We start from the raw sequence: 7,500 nt of genomic DNA on the forward strand, positions 1-7,500 counted from the left end.
GTGGTGGTGGTGGTGGTGGTGGTGGTGGTGGTGGTGGTGGTTGTCGTCGTCTATATTGTTATTGTTCTTGTTATCGCAGCGGCAGGTTTATAATTATTCCGTCTCAGGGAAGAAAGTGATACACTTAATAGCTGTGAGTGATCTGACCAATATCACGAACATACTTAATATTTTGGTAAGCTTGCGGTTCTTTTTCATTTCCATTATTTTCACTTCCTTATTTTTCCTTATTCCGCTGTTAATTTTATTTTTCTCCACAATGATTAAGAAAAAATACTCGAGTCGTTGTCATAAACTTACCGTAAACGGGTTTTATTTTAGACTAACTTACTTGAAGATCTGATGCCTTTTTTTTCTACCTTTTTACTCCCAGATTTGAAAGAAACTCAATTTTCTTTTCTTAAAGTTTATATCATTTCAGTGTCTTACACCTCACTTCACACGTCCTCACGTTGATGTTAAAGGCATTCGTCAATGTTGGCAATATCTTTGCATTTGCTTGTGCTATCTGCACATTTATATGCGATTCCTGGGCAAAACTTATTGTATAAGAATGGGACTTGCCCACGCACACTAGTCTCCCCACTCTGTGCCATTAATGCTTATCACGGGGAAAGACAACTGATGTTTATCCCAGAGAAAGACCGTTGACACAGCTTTGCTCCAGCGTCCTGGCAGATATTGCTGTCAGAATGCAAAGAGCTGAAACAGACGCTGCAAGGTATCTCACCGGACCTTCTAACTGTTCTGCCGGTCCATCGCTCTGAATCGATTCATTTTTATTGATCACACACACACATACACACACACACACACACACACACACACACACACACACACACACACACACACACACACACACACACACACACACTAAAAGGAAAAGTTGACTTGGGTGGTATTTGAACACCGGACGAAGGGAATTGAAACAAATACCAAGGGACATTCTATCCAATTAGCCAACACTGCAACGACTTAATCCATTGTCTCATATTGGTCAGATCCCTTTGATTTTTTATGAATATCAAGACCAAGGTCTTCCACGGTAGAGCGTAGCAATATTTTGGTGGGGGTCTAGATTACTTTAGAACACGGCATAAATAAATAACAAGTGTATAAAGAATATGTAAGTACTAATATTCTTGATTAAGTATATTCTTTATTTCGCTCTCTGTTTCTGTCTGCCTGTCTCTCTGACGATGGTATAGCTGGCTTACGTGGAAATCTTTACTCAAATAGTATTATGATCCACATGCTTAGTTGTTCTAGAAACAGCTGTAAGGGACTTTACGTATTTACTATAACAACTTTATAATATGTTTAAACTATGTTTAAATTATTGATTGAAGGCTGTAAAGTGATACTACATGTTTTGCTTGTTTATCCACTGTCTCTGACGAGCTGGCAAAATCGTTAGTATGCTGTACAAAATGCTTAGCGGCATTCCGTCCGTCTTCATAAAAATGCAACAAGAACAACAATTGCAATGGTTCTGATTGTAGCACCTCCAATATCATGATTTGCAATAACAACAAAGATAACAGCAACAGCAACAACAAATCTTTTAAGGAGCTTTTACGTAGACGTTCCAGCTCCTAGTTAGAAATAACAGTCAAATTAATCTCACGTCTTTAAATATGGGAAGGGCACATTCGATAACGTCGACGTGTATACTCTTAAAAAAAAAGGCAGAATAGTTACGGTTGGAACGTCTTTGATCATACATAGGTCTGTTCAGTCAGGGCTGATCTGCAGCGAACCTGCTGCTAATCAGTATCATCAACGACAACGACGAAGGACCTTCTATGCTTGAAATGGCTACTCGACTTGTTTTCTTTTTAGTTAAGTATTCCAGGTCCCTTTTCCCAACCTTGTAGTCTCCACCACTACCTGCGTCCCCCACCGGACAAAGTAATGCACTGGGGCACCGACATACGCAACTTACATGTTTGCCGCAAATACATATATAATTTTTAGGCCCTGCTCCCGTGAGACCTCTGGACAAATGCTCCAAAGACGGCATTGAAGTAGTTTTGTGCAATTATCATCGGAAGGAGAAGTGAACAAACCTGAAGAAGTGTTAAATCTCAATGAAATCGGTTGGTTTGATCCTCGTACCAAACTGCTGCAAGCCACCTCATGGGCTTGATTTTACATTGAAACTAAATGCATATGGAAATGAGTATGTATATTTACTTTTCTTTCTCACAGCATATATACTTCACTGTATAATTCTGGGATGTGAAGCGCAGGTTATAGCACAATTTCTACAAATGTCGTGCTCACTATCATTTAGATATAACGATAGCTACATCGAGATGTCTTTGGTAGTGTCATGAAGCATCTCAGTTATTTGTATTTAATATCTGGAATATTTTCTGGTTGTACACTGTATTTATATGTAGTGAAAATTATCCATTGAATAGTTTCTTATTTATAATGTCTTAATGAATAATTACAGATGGGTATTTTATAAATTTGTGTGTGCGTGTGTGTGTGTGTGTGTGCGCGTGTGTGTGTGTGTGTGCGTGTGTGTGTGTGTGTGTGTGTGTGTGTATTCAAATACAAATTAGAAGCAGCTCGAGATATATAAACAAAAGCGAACACACATACACAAGATGTGTCTGCTGTTAGATTGTGGGTCGGTTGCGTTTTCGACGTAAGAGAATACTTTCTCAAGATGCCTGGTGTAGAAAACACCTGAAAGCAAGTCATAGGAAAGCGAGACAATTCGTATAAGGTTCCTTCTCGGACCGACAGACATCGATGTTTCGTCATTGTTGTGACTTTTCAATGTCGCATACCGAACATGGCCCGCTGCAAGTTATATCGTCGGCTATGACAATATGCTAAATGGTTTAGGAACCATCTGCTGGCATGTCCCAGCATTTCATGCCATACATATACTCACATACACATATGCACATACATACATATCCACATACACATGCACACACATATGCACATACACATATATATGTACTTATATTTATACCAGCAGAAATACCTGGCGTTGCCCGGTTTAAAGGGAATAATGAAATTTAATAACGCCATCTAGATTACGCAGGTCTCAACTGCTAGTAGCTAAGATACCAACTTTCTACATTAATAACTCTCCAACCCATTCCAGCATGGAACATAGGCGTTAAGTGAAATGTCAAAAGAAAGTTTTCAAATCATATATGTATATAAAGTAAATACATGTAATTCAAAGACACGTTTTGTGTAGCTTATTTCGTAAAAAAAAAGCAGGTACAGATTATAAACAGTGAAAGGCCGATTTTGGTGATTCATTTGACAGCGGTAGTAGAGAGTCAATCCGATGATAAATTTGACCTTGGTTCTTGAAAGTTTGCATGAATCTTGGCTCAGTTAAATCTCTTGTGGCTCCAAATGATGTCATCTGTTGTGCAGCGTTGTATTGTCTAATTTTGTTTTGGAAGTGCTTGGAATTTTGGTCAGTTGATGGCAACAGTTTCTTCAATGGCTCTGGAGGTTGGGGAATTGCAGGAAGTTTAACTTTTCCATCACTGCAACAGAGTGCAGGTGTCTCTCCAGGCCACTTCCTTGCTTTATAATGTATGCACTTAGTTGTCATTGCACCAATGGAAACTCCAGTGCCATCTGCATAATGAACTACTGGATTATAATTGAAAGCTGCTTCATAGAAGTTGCTTCTCTGAGCTGTTGCAACTGCTCTTCGTTCTACAGTGGAGATCTTATTCCTCGTCAGCTGTGCATACATCTGTTCATCGCTTTGAAATGCTCTGGCTTTTGTAGTGCACAGTCCGTTCGTTTCTTTGTATGCTTCCTTTTCTGCAGCTGTCACTCTTTCCCTGGACAGAGACATTTTTTTGGCTGACCTTAACATTGTAGATAAATTTGACACTTTCCTTCTAGGCATGATTATATATGTATACAGAAATACACGGGCACAGAAGATAGTAAACAATGAAAATAACTGGGCAACGAAAATTATATTTCTTAATACAACGGGCAGAAAGTAAATAAGAAATTATTACGAAAATAAAGAATTGTACTGGTTGAAGTAAAATTAGTCAGTGAACCAAAGAGCCAGTATCGAAGGAATAAAAAAAGCCGTTAACAACAGAAAAACACAACGGTTGCAAAAGTAAATCAGAAATTTTTAGGGAAATTAACTAAGTGAACGGATTTAAGTGAAATTTTTGAAGTTACTTCGGTCAGTAAATTATGAACTTACTTTTATCAGTAATTCCGTAAAAAAGAAACCGTTACAAAAGCAAATAAGAAATTTGTAGGAAAATTTAACGAAGTGTACGGATTGAAGTGTAATTTATGAAGTTACTTTTGTCAGTAAATTAAGTACGAGATTACTTTCTTCACTAATTGCGAACTTCTTTCTGTCACTAATTTGTCGTTGTTTGTAAATAGCGATTGAAAACTTACAGTGAAAACAATAGTGTCTGAAAAATGAAAGTGACAACAATAGAGGGTGAGTGAGATATAGCGAGAGATAGAGAGAGAGAGAGAGAGAGAGAGAGAGAGAGAGAGAGAGAGAGAGAGAGAGAGAGAGAGAGAGAGAGCTAGTTAGACAAGTAAGATAGATATAGATAAATAGATAAGATATAGACAGATAGATACTGAGAGATAGATAGATATAGAGATAAAGATGGATAGAAAGATATAGACGTCACTAACGCTAGAAAACCGGAAGTAAATATTTTAAAAAAACTTTCAAAGACGTGAATAAAAAGCAATATTTTTATTTTTGACCAAAGAGAGACAACCAATTTCTGAAAGTTACTTCGCAAAGAGTTACCTCCCTTCTCCATGTAACCCAGGAACGGATAATTTCTGCCCCCAGGGGACCCGTTACTCATTATGAGAAAATTTTTAGGAGTCTAAAACCATCTCTGGAACATAAGTAATGTATGTTCCCAGTTTGGAGAAAATCAGTTGAAAAATACGGCCGTTATAATCTTTTACACACACACACACACACACACACACACACACACACACACACAGAACGGTATTTATAATATAGATAATAACTTTGATAGGTTTCAGCCAGTATAGGCCCAGGCCACGTCTAACTTAACAGCAGTCTATCTATCTATCTATACACACACGCAAACATTAATTTTACTAATTATATCTAATATGGATGTATATTTGTACATTTAAAGCAAATAATTGACGCCGTTGCACAAATTAAGGATGAATATTCAAGTTTATGTTGTTCTTACGTCGCTCCAGGTCACATAACCACTCAGACAAAATCACGAGCAAATTGGCTGAAAGATTCCGAAAGGTTCTACAACTCACTACCTTTGAAGCTCAACCTTCGTCTATTTTATTTTCATGAACTCACTTGACCAAAACACCACGTAGTAGAATCGAACCCAGAATTTCGTAATTGCGAAGCGAACTTCTTAATCATTTGGCCTTGCTTACGCCTGCCTGTAAGAGATAGATTTGTAAAATATTACGTGGCTGTCGAGCGACCGTATGCGCAGGTTCTTTCACTGGCACGTAAAGCATGTGTTCACAGTTGATGAATATTCTTATGAAGAAAACAGGAAGCATTAATCTCGACGAATTGGCAGAGTCGTCAAAGTTAAGGACAAAATACCTTGCGGTACATGTTATGGCTCTCTGAGCTCCAAATTCAAATCCCACCAAATTCAACTTTGTCTTTCGTTCTTTCGGGGGGAGGGGGCGATGAAATAAAGTATCAGTTCAGGGCAGTAAGATCGGCGGAAATACTTGAGTATTGAACGAGATGTGTTGCTGTATTTGTACCGGTTGTTCTTATTCTGAAGTTATTGAGCGATAAACTTAATCTGCCGCCTGGTTTAACGCAACATGATCCTTGACTACCTTTAGCGGAGTTCTCTCTGTTGCAGGCATTCGAGATAAGTCTCTGGTTTGATGATAGCTTCCTCAGAGGAGATTAAAAAGTAAAGGGTCATGGGTGCTACGTTTTCCTCTCTAACTAAGCAGTAAAAGAAAATAAAAAGTTTCACTATTCAAGATACTGCAGCTAAGCGATTACATACTACGGGAAATGTGCTTGTACGTTTTATATCCAAGGACTTGGTGGGCTCGCATACACACACACTAGCACACATATCATATATCTACAAAATGGAATTTGAAATTGTGTCAATATGCATGTGTACGTGATCACCATTTTACTTTTCAATATAGTTGTAATCTACACAATCTGAAAGGTACTTGTAGAAAATTTCATATGAAAATATTCGTTTTTCTGAAAGCTATGAGGAAACAAAGTCGGGGGCGCACTTGTGTAGGTAAATCCTTATTTTATCCAGAAGGAAGAAAAACTAAGTTGACCTCGGCGGAATTTGAATTCAGAACGTAATGGTGACAAAATGCTATTGAGCATTTTGTCCGGCGTGGCAATGATTCTACAAACACGCCGACTTAAAAACAGTAGTAGTAGTAGTAGTAGTAGTAGTAGTAGTAGTAGTAGTAGTAGTAGTAGTAGTAGTAGTAGTAGTAGTAGTAGCAACAGCACAAAATACAAAGCACCTCTGGTCTCAATAAAACAATACAACCCACGCAGCACGTACTCTACCCACTCAATGCCCAATAAAATAACATCACAAACTGTTACGCAATCGTCACACGATATCATAACATCCAGCACATCAGCAACAATTTGCTCCATTTGTATCCTATTGAAGTTGAATAATACAGAGACGGATTAAGGCCAACTGATGGTCTAAGCGCAACCTACCAATGGTGCACTCTCAAAACTTCTATTGTCTAAGTGACAAGATATTAAGTCATATATAAGTGATGAATGTGAAATAACATAAACTACATACCACTTATGCAGTTTATACACGCGTGTCACACAATTATGTAACACTTCACATGCAACACATACATTATACAAACACTACTTGTCGCATAAGTACATATTCAAAATATAATCACCGCCAAACAAAAATAACTAAAAAAAAAAAATGGACCACCGCCAATTTCGACGATGAGTATTCAGTTATTCGATGACTTGAACTAACTGATAATTGAAGTAGAGTGCAATTCATTGAGTATTTCACAAACACGTGTTGTTGGCACTCCATCGATTACGACGTCGAAGGTTCCAGTTGATCCGATCAACGGAACAGCCTGCTCGTGAAATTAACGTGCAAGTGGCTGAGCACTCCACAGACACGTGTACCTTTAACGTAGTTCTCAGGGATATTCAGCGTGACACAGTGTGACAAGGCTGACCCTTTGAATTACAGGCACAACAGAAACAGGAAGTAAGAGTGAGAGAAAGTTGTGGTAGAAGTGTACAACAGGGTTTGCCACCATCCCCTGCTTCTGTGTGTGTGAGCATAGTTGTTAGGACGTTGGTATGTAGATGTAAGCGAGCTGTCGAGTGTAAGTCCGAAAGATGGAGAGTGACAGCTAAACACGTCCATGTTCTATTGCTGGCCAGCAAGAAAGAGACTGTCTCCAGAGTTGGAATGAATGTTG

The 7,500-nt window shown here is 38.4% G+C and overlaps 1 protein-coding gene across 1 annotated transcript in view; it reads left to right on the plus strand.

Moving 5' to 3' along the window:
- The first annotated feature begins 45 nt into the window (after nt 1-45).
- The window catches only part of LOC106883668 (collagen alpha-1(XII) chain), a 20,140-nt gene continuing 12,685 nt past the window's right edge, over nt 46-7,500 (plus strand). Inside the window, exon 1 of the mRNA XM_014934767.2 lies at nt 46-175. The gene's annotated coding sequence lies outside the window, so the exon portion shown is untranslated. The remainder of the gene's footprint in view (nt 176-7,500) is intronic.

Source organism: Octopus bimaculoides, chromosome 5 (assembly GCF_001194135.2).
Source record: "Octopus bimaculoides isolate UCB-OBI-ISO-001 chromosome 5, ASM119413v2, whole genome shotgun sequence".
In the NCBI taxonomy this organism is placed as follows: domain Eukaryota; kingdom Metazoa; phylum Mollusca; class Cephalopoda; order Octopoda; family Octopodidae; genus Octopus; species Octopus bimaculoides.